Genomic DNA, 15,245 nt, shown 5'->3' on the forward strand with positions numbered 1-15,245 from the left:
TCGCAGGAAAAAGGCACAACGCGTCGAAAGGAAGGGCTGGCGGCGTGTTCAAAGCTTCCTTGGCACGCCGAAGTGCCGTGTTTCTGTGCCTTCGCACGCTTGGATACCGACCAAGAACCGACGCCGTGTGTATGTGTTTAGCGAGTGCAATGTGCGTGAAGCTGTTCGTGCCTCTGGATCAGCGTCTTTTCCCCTCGCGGTTTAGGAACGAGCTTAATCCAGCGTCCACTAGCGACGGAAGATGGGGGAAGGTACGTCTTTTTTTCGTCCTTAGACGATTTACACAATACCGTGCACAACAGCTCCTCATCACTGATCAGTGCTGGCTTATTATCAACCTACTTAATTGCACTTGACGTTTGAGCGCGGCTCGCCTAATTGTAATTGGTCAACAGATTGCACACGACCATATCGGCCGCGCTTCAAAGATTTTCATTCTCGCCGTCTTGTACTTTTGCTTTCGAAAACCCCCTGGCTCCACAACGTTGCCCTATTCGTGCTCCCACGGAATCTATTAGAGTAGATTTGGGACATAGCCATGGTTAATATAGTACATAAGAACACGTACAGATCTCCCCCTTTTATTGATAGCAACTCACCGGAACAGCTGGACGATCCAGAACTCCGTGGCCGATATATATAAATGATCTAAAGGCATCTACGCGCGACACACGTTCAGAACTTTGGCGCGGCGTCAATTCTTGACCGGTATCCAAGCGTGCGAAGGCACAAAGATGCATCACTCGGCGTGCCAAGGAAGCTTTGATCACGCCGCGACACCGGCGACACTTGTTTTCGACGAGTTGTACCTTTTGATACGGCTTCACGCACATTGCACTCGCTAAACACATTCACACGGCGTCGGTTCTTGGTCGGTATCCAAGCGCGCGAAGGCACAGAGACACGGCACTTCGGCGTGCCAAGGACGCTTTGAACACGCCGCCAGCCCTTCCTTTCGACGCGTTGTGCCTTTTTCCGGCGACACTGCACTTTCGTAAAATTTTCCACGTGTTCACAACGGCAAGTCTCAACAATACACAGAGTCTCAAAAAACTTCTTCGGCGAATGACGACGAACGAGTAGAAAACGTGTCTACAGCACGCTGGAAAACCGCAGCAAAGGCTAGCAAAAACGGCAAATCGTATCCCAAGCGAGTGAAGTCCGGTGGCTTCACTTGCGGGAGCGGCAAGCGCGATCCAGCAATTGTCATTGAGATCAGTGGTGTCGGCGCCTCATCCCACTATTCCTTTCTAGTATGCGCCGCTTTTTCCACCGCTTGATGGCGGGTATGTCGACGTGTCATTTCTTGTTTCCGTACTTTATGAACTGCATTCGTTTCATTTTTGATCTAAAATACTGAACAAAAACTACTTTTATAAATAATTGAAACGGTTCGCGCCACTTATATTTTGTATTTCGACTAAATGGAATCTTTTAGCGGCTGTGACCAGTGGTAAGCCCAGGACCAAAGACGTCACATTTTGCGCGCTTTCGGTACCGCGGGTCGCCCTCGTCGGTGGGGGAGGTTTCCGCGTCGTCCGGTTAAAATATGACGCACTGATATTTAGTTACTCTCTCCGTGCCCGCTGGCTTGCCCGAACCCCAAGAGACGTGGAAACCGCAAAAAAGGTGGACGCTTGATTATGATTGCAAATCCCCTTTAAAATACGACGCCACTGATATTTAGTTACTCTCTCCGTGCCCGCTGGCTTGCCCGAACCCCAAGAGACGTGGAAACCGCAAAAAAGGTGGACGCTTAGATAGGATTGCAGTGCGTTTTTTCCTGGGGTGAGAACAGCACGCCACCATCCCAGCGCTTCGATACCTCAGAGCCAAAAGGGCTTGTTAGAACCACTACGCGCGTGCCATTTTTTCAAGCTTTGGTAAAATGTCCTACTACAAATATCGCGTCGCGTTACCCAAACAGCGCATGAAGCGAGCTGACGAGTCGCGGAATCCAAGATGTTCACGGACTGTCCTGGTCTGTCCTGCCATCTTTGTCTGCTGGGCTGTGGAACGCCTTCTGAGCACGCACTGTTGTCCCGCTGTATGGCAAATCGGACATCGCGCATTCGTCCACAGCTCACTGACTCAGCATTTTTCGCCCGGGGGATTAGCGTTGAAAAAAATCTATAAAGTGAAAAATGATTAAAAAAAAACAACAAAAAGCTCCGCAATTCTATTGAATACTTTTACCAAACAAATTCAGCGAGACGCATTTGTGCGTCTCACTGCGGTGGCGCTGCCGTCGGCATGCCGCTGCTGTCGCCAGTGCCCATGCGCAGACCGGGCATACGAGCCATGGAGAATAGAAGGGTAGGAGAGGGCATGACGTCGGCCGCGTAGCCTTCACAAGCCATGCTCCCTTGACGCCTCGCCTCTTTCTCATTTTCCTCCTTACTCTCCTCACTTACCATGCCAACGTGACCACATCACGTGACCGTAGCTAGCCTTCGTCTTGCTCTGGGGTACTAGAATACACCACAGTCTAGACTTCGATTTGATAAAACCTACCGGACGGAGCGCGCGCAAGCCTGCAAGGAGTCCTACTACAATCAACCATCCATCTCACACGTGACATGTCACGCGCACCAATCGCCAGAGAGATCTGCGGTCACGCTGGGCACAAAATCGTTTAAACTTTTAATGACTAGGCTTCACCAATATTGCAACGTGCCCCCTCCTAGTACTTCTAACCTCCTTGGAGCACGCACTGTTGTCTCGCTGTACGGCAAATCGGACACCGCGCATTCGTCCACAGCTCACTGACTCAGCATTTTTCGCCCGGGGGATTAGCGTTGAAAAAAATCTATAAAGTGAAAAATTATTAAAGGGTGATTTCATTTGAATTCGACCAAACTTGTCGGGGGCGGGGGGGGGGGGTCTTTAGATTTAATCGTAAAAAATATATATGATACCCGAATCCTTGTGATGAAAGAAACTGCCTTTGAAAAAAATTAGAATTGTATAGTTTGAGAGAAAAAAATTCTGAGGCGCTGCAGGGTAGAACACGTCAAATTCCCACTTTGATTTTATCTCGACTTTAGCCGCCATTTACAAAATATCGAATTCTTGCAGAATTATTATATTTATTACGCAATATTTACGCAGACTTGGCTATTTTTAGAGGTAAATTTCTGTCTTCTGTTATTTTAAATTAATTTTCTAAAAAATCTCAAACATGCAACCTAGAGCAAGTGTGACGCAACTTCGGACAGCTATATAAAACGAACGGTAGGGCGCAATGACGTGAGACAGATATCTGTGCGTAGCTATCAATGTAAGCTATCGATTGACATGTATTTTCTGGTTATTGTGTTTACCGTGTTGTTTTTATTCTGCCACAAATATAGACAAAAATGAAAAATATGCAAATTTTGAAGTCAATTTTCTCAAAAAAGCCATTTTTTATTTCGTTCATACTTTTTTAATTTATTGCCCAGATTCTGCTTAATAACCGGGTATAAATATTGCTTGACCTTTTTTTGTTGTAGTTTTAGGACAACCAGTTGAATAAGTCATTTTTATCGCGTAATACCAACCTCCGGCTCCGGTATGCGGGCTTCACCGCAACATTGATAATTGGCTCAGCAATATCAGATTTCACTGACAACCACTTTACCTCGTTGCATTCCTAGTAATATACTTTTTACAAAAAAAGAAATGTCACAAAAAAATGACAGAAGGCAAGTGGCGTAGGCAAATTTTTTTTTCTCTTTCAAACTTTTTTAATTGATTTCCCGTGTGTTGCTTACCAGCTGGGTATGCACGTTTTCTGGCGCTTTTCTTTATGTTTGGTTTTACATCAAAAGAAAGAGCCATGTTCGTTACATCAGTTGCAACTGGTCCAGTTGTTAGGTGAAGTATAGGTCCAGTAACCTCTTCGCGAGCGCCAGCAAAAGGCTGCGATTCTTATCATGAAGATTACCATGCGACTCTTAGTTGACCTCGGCGTGCGCCGTTGCAAGAGGGTTATACTAATCTTGTTAGAGTGGAACTCGCGTCGTCACAGGCTGTCGCAATGCATCACAGCGAAGTGGAACTGTGTGAAGCAGTCCTTGTCCTTCTCCCAATAAATTTATGGGCGGAAGCTTGAGACTCTTTGGTGCCCGAAGTTTCTGTAGCTCGGCTGGGTCAAGTTTGTCAAAAGGAGAAAACAAATGCAGTAAACACTAGACATTATCACGCCGGTCGATGGAGTCGTAACTGTATACATACAGCTTTTGCGGATACTTATTTGTTTCAAGGGTGCCAAGTTATCACCAGTACAAACATGGCCACAGTGTCGGCAAGAGCATCAGAACAAAAAGGAAGGTTTGGTTGGCTTATCATTTTGTGTCTTCGTTGCAGCGCTTTTCTCCGGAACTAATGTTTGTAGTCCTCTTTGAGCCCCTGGTGCTATGGTCTGTCTGTTTCTCTTATCCATTATTTATTTTTACTTGTAAGCGAATAACACGCACCATGACATTTCTGGCGTCCTTAGGTTGATTCGCTAATCAGTGTCTATATTTGACAAACTCATCTAGTATAAGAGAATAAAAAAAATATAAGAAGAGGGCTTGCAGCAATGAATTTGTATAAGAGAACTGCGGAACTGCGTCGAAAGCAGAAAGCCGGAACCTCCCGAGGAATGAACGCGTTATTTTGAACTCAGTCATGGCTGCAGTTTTCAGCTTTAAAAGAAAAAGTTGCGCGGACTACTTCGAGAGACATAAGCGAAGGGTATACCGCAACCGACGTTTTCGTTATGTCACCGATCTCAACGTAGACGCCTTGAAGATGATCCTGCCTCCATCGAAAGCCGCGGCTCTTGCGTTGGATGACGTGCTCTGCCAGAACTGCTTCCAGTACACCGGTGAGAAGCTTTCATCATCTGTCAGTGATCCATGCTCGAGCTCTCCAGCAAGCTGCATCGAAGAGCACGAAGTAGTGGAAGGTCTTAACGAAGAGATTTCTGCTGCTGGGCTTGAAACAACTCCTTTGCGCATGCCTTCTACAGTAAACCCGAAAAGCCGTCAGGCATATGCTGAAAGAAAACAGCGGGAGATTGAAGGATCACACAGCCGACAGGTTCGAAACAAGTTGGCGACTGCATATAGCTTGGAGCCAAGTGGGTCAAGTTCTCGCAGTGATCAACCATGCCTCGGCTGCGACGGGTGGTGGGTAAACATCAGAGAGGCCTTTGTGAAGGCGGCATCTTACCAGGAGAGATGTCAGCTCCTCACGCTTGTGCCCAAGGGCGTAGCCACTAGGGAGGTAGAACGGCTAATTCCTGAGGCATCGAAGTACCTTCTGAAGAAATCAAAGCAGCTTCGTGAACAATTCGGCGTATGGGAGCGTCCGGAGCCTTATCACGGTGGAAGCATAAGTGAGGACACCATACGGGCAGCCACGCAATATTACACCGACGACGATCTCGACTGTTCTCGGCAGAGCCCAAACAAAAAAGATGCTGTTAAGCTTCTGAAGGATGGCGAAGAACATGTGGTCGTGAAGCGGTATATGACAAGGTCTGTCCGAGAGACGTACAGGCTGTTTAAGGAAGCAAACCCGGACTCAAAATTAGGTCTGACTAAATTTTACTCGCTGCGGCCAAAGTGGGTCAAGCTAAACCCTGAACAGACTGTCTGTGCATGTGTGTGCTGTACGAATTTCGATTTGTGCTTTTCCACCCTGAACAGCATGCGAGAAGAAAAAATAACAAAAGAGGAGATTCTTGCTTTGTGCCTCTGCCCTGAACCCTCGTCCGAATGTTTCAGAGGCGAATGCAAAGACTGCCCCTCGACTGACAGACTCTCCTTAGAATCATTGGAAATGGTGCCTGAAGAGGAAATTACATTTTTCACATGGGAGAATGGTAATTTGATAAGCAAGACTGCCGACTCCAGCGCCTTTTTGAAAGAGCTACAGAAATGGGCCACAAGGTTTTCCACGCACGATTTTATTCGTAGGACACAACGGGAAGCCATACGGATTGAGAAGTCTAGTGTGACCTCAAGAGTCAAGACACATCGTCATGCACTTCGATTTTGCGGAGAACTGGACGGTAATTTTGCCACACGAGATACAGGAGTACCACTGGCACAAGCGTCAGCTCTCTGTTTTCACGTGTGTGGCATCCACGTCGCAAGGCTCAAAATGCTTCGGCGTTGTCTGTGAGGACTTATGTCATGACACTTCCCATGCGCTGCTGGCTCTGAGACTTATAGAAGACTGGCTGGAGGAGCACATCCCAGTTTATGCTTCACTAACGTACATATCCGACGGGGCACCTGCTCATTTTAAAAATAGATTTCAGCTGCATGAGTTCGAACGAGTGGGCCATACCCAATTGAAGTGGATATTTTCTGCCTCTGGGCGTGGTAAAAACTCTTGTGACGGGGTTGGAGGGCTTCTCAAACACCACGCAACGGTGCACAACCTCCGTTCACCGGAGGAGCAGCTCGTCCGAACATCAGTAGATTTTGTGGACAAGGTTGGAAGGCGTGTCAAAAACGTAACTCTCATGAACTTAACCGAGAAGGAGGTGAGTGACTTCCGCAGAATCAAGAAAACAGAGTGGAGTTGCGTACCGACTCGGAAAGGCATCCGCGCTTCGCACGTGTGGCGAAGCGAAAGGGGCGAAGTGCAGCTTGAGCGAACTGTTCTATCTTCGTCTTAATGCATGAACCTCTGTGGTGCACGTGCGGAACTCTCAGATGATCTACGGCTTTGTTTTGTTTTGTTGTTAAAGCCTCTTCTTGTACATTTGCGCTTCTGTGAAAAATTATGTGTTTCTATAGGTGTGCCTTGTTAACCCAAATAAATTACTCAATAAATAGAGTGATTTTGTTAAACTGTTACCTATGAATGTTTTATTGCATACTGCCAACAAAAGAGTATGATTACTGTAAGCTGAAAAGCAACTTCCGATATGCTGTGCGTAGCCCAAAAAATTTAAACGTATGCAACAAGTAGTCCAAAAGCCGAAGGATGGACAAAATGTAGTCAATTTTTTTTTCACGTACCTCGGAATACTAAGGGCCAATGAAGGATAGGCGAAAGAATGCCATGCGGTAAATTTAAAAAAATCGAGCCGATTTTCCGATAATGTTTGTATAAAATAAAGATTGTCCGAAACGCATAAACGGGGATATTGTTTTTCTGGACTGGATAGTGCCGTAGAATGCAACCCGACATGATTGAAACGGATGAAACGTCTTGGATCTCTCCACTCGCTTAGGCTAGTTAACATTGATGTTAACTAAATTTACTTTTGTTGTTGTTTATCACGGCACAATGTTCAAACAAATAATTTAAATATATAAGTTTCGTGCAACCTCAGTAGTAAAACGTTGTCGTGGCGACGTTCGAAAATGCAAGCTGTGACTTCGCAGACATCACTTCGTCAATTCAGCCATCTCTCATTTCTTTATGACGTTACTGATTTTTTTAAAAATATATTAGTAAAAATTCAACGGGGTAAAGTAGTTTTCAGTGAAATCTGATATTGCTGAGCCAATTATCAATGTTGCGGTGAAGCCCGCATACCGGAGCCGGAGGTTGGTATTACGCGATAAAAATTACTTATTCAACTGGTTGTCCTAAAACTACAACAAAAAAAGGTCAAGCAATATTTATACCCGGTTATTAAGCAGAATCTGGGCAATAAATTAAAAAAGTATGAACGAAATAAAAAATGGCTTTTTTAAGAAAATTGACTTCAAAATTTGCATATTTTTCATTTTTGTCTATATTTGTGGCAGAATAAAAACAACATGGTAAACACAATAACCAGAAAATACATGTCAATCGATAGCTTACATTGATAGCTACGCACAGATATCTGTCTCACGTCATTGCGCCCTGCCGTTCGTTTTATATAGCTGTCCGAAGTTGCGTCACACTTGCTCTAGGTTGCATGTTTGAGATTTTTTAGAAAATTAATTTAAAATAACAGAAGACAGAAATTTACCTCTAAAAATAGCCAAGTCTGCGTAAATATTGCGTAATAAATATAATAATTCTGCAAGAATTCGATATTTTGTAAATGGCGGCTAAAGTCGAGATAAAATCAAATTGGGAATTTGACGTTTTCTACCCTGCAGCGCCTCAGAATTTTTTTCTCTCAAACTATACAATTCTAATTTTTTTCAAAGGCAGTTTCTTTCATCACAAGGATTTGGGTATCATATATATTTTTTACGATTAAATCTAAAGACCCCCCCCCCCCCCCCCCCCCCGACAAGTTTGGTCGAATTCAAATGAAATCACCCTAAAAAAAAAAACAACTCCGCAATTCTATTGAATACTTTTACTAAACAAATTCAGCGGGACGCATTTGTGCGTCTCGCTGCGGTGGCGCTGCCGTCGCGCTGCTGTCGCCAGTGCACATGCGCAGACCGTGCATACGAGCCCATCACTTCTCAAACTGGGCAACGAGGGAAATTCGAAAACGCGATTCGAGGACGGGTTCGACGCAGTTGTACTCCCCTTCAAAAATAGACGGGCAGATAATCTCACTACAGTGAGACACGTATCCAGGGCAGGGGGGGGGGGGGGGGGGGGGGTGCATGGGGCCACCCCCCCCCCCCGCCCCCCCGAAATCTTCCATTCTGCTGAGGCCTCCTCTCCCCCTCATACAGTATTTTGCCAAAAGCGGGCCCCCGCCCCGCCCCCCCCCCCCCCCCCCCGGAGTATAGTCTAAACAAGTCTAAACAAACAAAGATGAAAGAGCGTGTTGGTGAAAATACGGGAGTCAAAGAAAGAATAAAAACACTTAAGGACAAGGACAGACAGCACAGTTCTTTCAACTAGCAACACACATTTACTGGTGTCTCCTTCAATAGTGCTATCTTCTTCCTAACGTTTGAGACTAAAGAGGAAGATGCGGAATTAATATATTCATATACACCCGGAAAAAAAAAAAAACACAAATTTACACCCAATACACTAAAGATAAAGAATTCAGAAAGAAAGAAAAAAGAAAAAGTAAAACACTATTGACAAATTGAGATAGAGCGCCCTTTGGCTAATCCAGCTCTGGTTTCAGGTAGTTGATCTCACTTCTGGACAAGGCGAGAGAAGGGGCAGCGATGTTGTGATCGTCATGGGCTATCTTGTATATGCCTCAATGATCTCTCTCCCGAGCTTGTTCTTATGTCTCCCAATCTTGCAGGTGTCCTGGAACCGGGCTTCACAGTTCGTACAGAGACGTTGATGAACCACTATTGGGTGAAAAGTGTCGTCCGAAGCACGAGAGACCTCGAGGACGTGCTCTCGTAGGCGCGTGTTAAGGCAACGACCTGTCTGTCCAATGTATCGGTCGCCACAGGAGAGAGGGATGGAGTATACCACCCCCTCTTCACAGGGAACGGTCTGATGAGCGTGTTTGATGGAACATCTTTTGATGGATTCGTTATTGTTCACTCGCCTGCACAGTTGTTTCAGGCGCAACTTGCACGAGAAGACAACCGAAACGTTGAAGCGCGCTGCAATTGCCTTCAGTCTGTGCGCCGAGTTGTGCACATAGGGAATGCAGATAACGCGTGAAGGCTTACTACGTGGAGCACGGGGCCTTTGGGTGGTTAGAATTAACTGAACAAGAATGGTGCTCAGTAGACCTTGCGGATAACCTGCTCTGAGGAGACGTTCTTGTTGTTTTGCAATGCTGAAGCTTGCAAAGTGAGAACATGATTTGGTGCGAGAAGATGAGAGGAGAGACCGGATGATTCCATGTTTTACCAGTTTAGAATGGGAACTGCAGAATGGAAGAATAGGTTTCCGAGACCGTTGTTGGAAGGCCCAACAAATGCCGGTCGGAAGAAGATGCAGACGAAGATCGAGATACTGGAGACCATCGTCTGAGCTGTCTTCCCTTGTGAAGTTCAGGCCTGAGGACGAAGAAGTGAAGGCTTGAACTACAGAATCAGAAGAAACTGAGATCGGGTGAATGACTAAATAATCATCCACATAACGAAAAACATGGAAGACAAGTGACAACTCTTCAAGGCGTGCTTCAATCTCCCTATCCACATACGTTAGAAATATTTCGCTGAGGACTGGGGCAAGGCAGGAGCCTATGCAGACGCCTTTCTTTTGCCTGAGAATTTCCTTTCCATGTTCGACGAGTGTTGACTGTAGATATAGGGCCAAAAGGTCTAGGAAACCCCGTTCAGATACCCCAGATGAGTTCTGAAAGTCGCATGGGCCATGTTCGTGGATGGCACTTGACACAGAATCCATAAGAAATGCGGGATCTAATCGGTAATATAGTTCCTCAATGTCTAACGAAAACATGGTAAAGGCCTCGGGAGTTGAATGGAGGTCATGAAGTCGGGATACAAGTTCTGTGGAGTTGGCAACTCTGAAAGGTTGGTTGAGACTGATCGATGACAGATGCTTTTGCAGAAAAAGACCAAGAGGCTTCTGCCAACGTCCCTTTTCTGAAATGATGCTTCTTAAGGGAACTCCTTCTTTATGGGTTTTTGCCGTGAAAAACACAGTTAGGTATTGCTTGGAAGGAGCCCCAATGGCAGCTTTAAGAGCCGGGAGATTAAGGGAGCAGCAAAGTTGCTTTGCCTTTGAACGGAGAGACCCTGAAGGCCTGGTCTTCAGAGTATCAAAATTCTTTTTCAATGCCTGGCTCACCTTCTGCCCATAGGAACCTTCATCTAAGATGACAAAAACACCTGTTTTATCTGATTCCAGTAGTTTCAGGTGACTTCTTTGCAATTCTTCGATTGTAGCCCGGATCGGAACTTTGCCCGTAGGTGGAGGAGCATGGGCGCAGGCGGATCGGACTCCAGCACCAAGAAAAGCTTGCCGGTCTTGTTCTGGAATGTGAGTCGCAACAGAATGGACTGAAGTTAGTTGGTCGACCCTTGTAGTCGGAAGGTTCGGGGAAAACTTGGGACCCTTGGAAAGGAGATCCAAGGTGCCAGAACTTAGTTGATGATCACATAGAACGACCGGAGGCTCCAATTTCGTTTGGGGGGTCTTATGGTGAATAGTGGTCACACCGGTGACAACCTTCTTCCATGAAGATTCGAGAAGATTGGACGCAGCCTTTTGGAGGAACCGGAAAGATGGGTGGGTTCCGTAACCTGGACCAAAGATGATGGTCATCTGTTGTGGGAGGATCGTTTCCATAAGGCGTAACTGTCGTGACACCTCCTTCCTTGAAATTTGCATGAGTCTGTAGTTTGAAGCCCAGTTGTGTCAGCAGAAACCCAGCATAGCTTCCACTCCAGGGTGAGGAATGCCTTTGCGGATGTGAAGCCCAAGGGAACGTAGCCTGAGGCGAAGAAGGGCCATGCTTGAGAAGAAGCTTGCTGCTTGAAAAAACCTTACAGGGTCGAATTCAGACGGTTTGAAGGTGGGACATGGACAAGACATAGAAAGCTCAAAAATATAAGAGACAAAGATGAAAGAGCGTGTTGGTGAAAATACGGGAGTCAAAGAAAGAATAAAAACACTTAAGGACAAGGACAGACAGCACAGTTCTTTCAACTAGCAACACACATTTACTGGTGTCTCCTTCAATAGTGCTATCTTCTTCCTAACGTTTGAGACTAAAGAGGAAGATGCGGAATTAATATATTCATATACACCCGGAAAAAAAACAACACAAATTTACACCCAATACACTAAAGATAAAGAATTCAGAAAGAAAGAAAAAAGAAAAAGAAAAACACTATTGACAAATTGAGATAGAGCGCCCTTTGGCTAATCCAGCTCTGGTTTCAGGTAGTTGATCTCATTTCTGGACAAGGCGAGAGAAGGGGCAGCGATGTTGTGATCGTCATGGGCTATCTTGTATGCCTCAATGATCTCTCTCCCGAGCTTGTTCTTATGTCTCCCAATCGTGCAGGGGAACCGGGCTTCACAGTTCGTACAGAGACGTTGATGAACCACTATTGGGTGAAAAGTGTCGTCCGAAGCACGAGAGACCTCGAGGACGTGCTCTCGTAGGCGCGTGTTAAGGCAACGACCTGTCTGTCCAATGTATCGGTCGCCACAGGAGAGAGGGATGGAGTATACCACCCCCTCTTCACAGGGAACGGTCTGATGAGCGTGTTTGATGGAACATCTTTTGATGGATTCGTTATTGTTCACGCGCCTGCACAGTTGTTTCAGGCGCAACTTGCACGAGAAGACAACCGAAACGTTGAAGCGCGCTGCAATTGCCTTCAGTCTGTGCGCCGAGTTGTGCACATAGGGAATGCAGATAACGCGTGAAGGCTTACTACGTGGAGCACGGGGCCTTTGGGTGGTTAGAATTAACTGAACAAGAATGGTGCTCAGTAGACCTTGCGGATAACCTGCTCTGAGGAGACTTTCTTGTTGTTTTGCAATGCTGAAGCTTGCAAAGTGAGAACATGATTTGGTGCGAGAAGATGAGAGGAGAGACCGGATGATTCCATGTTTTACCAGTTTAGAATGGGAACTGCAGAATGGAAGAATAGGTTTCCGAGACCGTTGTTGGAAGGCCCAACAAATGCCGGTCGGAAGAAGATGAAGACGAAGATCGAGATACTGGAGACCATCGCCTGAGCTGTCTTCCCTTGTGAAATTCAGGCCTGAGGACGAAGAAGTGAAGGCTTGAACTACAGAATCAGAAGAAACTGAGATCGGGTGAATGACTAAATAATCATCCACATAACGAAAAACATGGAAGACAAGTGACAACTCTTCAAGGCGTGCTTCAATCTCCCTATCCACATACGTTAGAAATATTTCGCTGAGGACTGGGGCAAGGCAGGAGCCTATGCAGACACCTTTCTTTTGCCTGAGAATTTCCTTTCCATGTTCGACGAGTGTTGATTGTAGATATAGGGCCAAAAGGTCTAGGAAACCCCGTTCAGATACCCCAGATGAGTTCTGAAAGTCGCATGGGCCATGTTCGTGGATGGCACTTGACACATAATCCATAAGAAATGCGGGATCTAATCGGTAATATAGTTCCTCAATGTCTAACGAAAACATGGTAAAGGCCTCGGGAGTTGAATGGAGGTCATTAAGTCGGGATACAAGTTTCCGAGTTGCCAACTCCACAGAACTTGTATCCCGACTTCATGACCTCCATTCAACTCCCGAGGCCTTTACCATGTTTTCGTTAGACATTGAGGAACTATATTACCGATTAGATCCCGCATTTCTTATGGATTCTGTGTCAAGTGCCATCCACGAACATGGCCCATGCGACTTTCAGAACTCATCTGGGGTATCTGAACGGGGTTTCCTAGACCTTTTGGCCCTATATCTACAATCAACACTCGTCGAACATGGAAAGGAAATTCTCAGGCAAAAGAAAGGTGTCTGCATAGGCTCCTGCCTTGCCCCAGTCCTCAGCGAAATATTTCTAACGTATGTGGATAGGGAGAATGAAGCACGCCTTGAAGAGTTGTCACTTGTCTTCCATGTTTTTCGTTATGTGGATGATTATTTAGTCATTCACCCGATCTCAGTTTCTTCTGATTCTGTAGTTCAAGCCTTCACTTCTTCGTCCTCAGGCCTGAATTTCACAAGGGAAGACAGCTCAGGCGATGGTCTCCAGTATCTCGATCTTCGTCTGCATCTTCTTCCGACCGGCATTTGTTGGGCCTTCCAACAACGGTCTCGGAAACCTATTCTTCCATTCTGCAGTTCCCATTCTGAACTGGTAAAACATGGAATCATCCGGTCTCTCCTCTCATCTTCTCGCACCAAATCATGTTCTCACTTTGCAAGCTTCAGCATTGCAAAACAACAAGAACGTCTCCTCAGAGCAGGTTATCCGCAAGGTCTACAGAGCACCATTCTTGTTCAGTTAATTCTAACCACCCAAAGGCCCCGTGCTCCACGTAGTAAGCCTTCACGCGTTATCTGCATTCCCTATGTGCACAACTCGGCGCACAGACTGAAGGCAATTGCAGCGCGCTTCAACGTTTCGGTTGTCTTCTCGTGCAAGTTGCGCCTGAAACAACTGTGCAGGCGCGTGAACAATAACGAATCCATCAAAAGATGTTCCATCAAACACGCTCATCAGACCGTTCCCTGTGAAGAGGGGGTGGTATACTCCATCCCTCTCTCCTGTGGCGACCGATACATTGGACAGACAGGTCGTTGCCTTAACACGCGCCTACGAGAGCACGTCCTCGAGGTCTCTCGTGCTTCGGACGACACTTTTCACCCAATAGTGGTTCATCAACGTCTCTGTACGAACTGTGAAGCCCGGTTCCAGGACACCTGCACGATTGGGAGACATAAGAACAAGCTCGGGAGAGAGATCATTGAGGCATACAAGATAGCCCATGACGATCACAACATCGCTGCCCCTTCTCTCGCCTTGTCCAGAAATGAGATCAACTACCTGAAACCAGAGCTGGATTAGCCAAAGGGCGCTCTATCTCAATTTGTCAATGGTGTTTTTTTTTCTTTTTTCTTTCTTTTTTTCTTTCTTTCTGAATTCTTTATCTTTAGTGTATTGGGTGTAAATTTGTGTTGTTTTTTTCCGGGTGTATATGAATATATTAATTCCGCATCTTCCTCTTTAGTCTCAAACGTTAGGAAGAAGATAGCACTATTGAAGGAGACACCAGTAAATGTGTGTTGCTAGTTGAAAGAACTGTGCTGTCTGTCCTTGTCCTTAAGTGTTTTTATTCTTTCTTTGACTCCCGCAAGTTTAAACGACTATAAATATATTTGTTTTAGTCAGTCTTGTACACGTTACTAAAAAAAAGTAATCGATTGCAATTACTATTACTCTTGGCTAAAAAGTATTCGATTAGATTACTTGAATACTCGACAGCAAAAGTAATTGGACATTACTTTAAGAAGTAACCGTTACTTTTCCGATTACCTTATTGTGTGAAGACTTACATCTTTAGAGCTCCTAACAATGAACTACTTCCAACCTATACTTTACATTTTCACAAGTATTGAAGAAGAAAAAACGGGTTCCCTCTACAGCATCAGCCATGTCTGCGCGCTGCATCATGGGATCATCGGTTTTTCTAGCTGCAAAATTTCTAGCAGTGTCGCAATCGCTATTTTATCCGAAACATCTCCACTAGTCCCTCATGAATAGAAAAGTTCTTCTTAAAGGAGCTGTGCAACGATTTTAACGTTGAAAGAATTGGCATCTTCTGCTTTTGATATTGTTCACCTTGTCACAAATGACAGAAAACACACCTCCTTTCATCGAAATGTTGCGATTACGCCGCGTAATAGCGAGGCAAAACTTAAAATATTCCCCGACTTGCAGCCGCGAGCGGCGGCCATGA

At 45.6% G+C, this 15,245-nt stretch overlaps 1 pseudogene; it reads right to left on the reverse strand.

Moving 5' to 3' along the window:
• Positions 1 to 9,010: 9,010 nt before the first annotated feature.
• On the reverse strand, positions 9,011 to 11,172 carry LOC115322863 (annotated as a pseudogene).
• Positions 11,173 to 15,245: the final 4,073 nt, after the last annotated feature.

This window comes from Ixodes scapularis, unplaced genomic scaffold (genome assembly GCF_016920785.2).
Source record: "Ixodes scapularis isolate PalLabHiFi unplaced genomic scaffold, ASM1692078v2 PGA_scaffold4__175_contigs__length_147842914, whole genome shotgun sequence".
NCBI lineage: Eukaryota > Metazoa > Arthropoda > Arachnida > Ixodida > Ixodidae > Ixodes > Ixodes scapularis.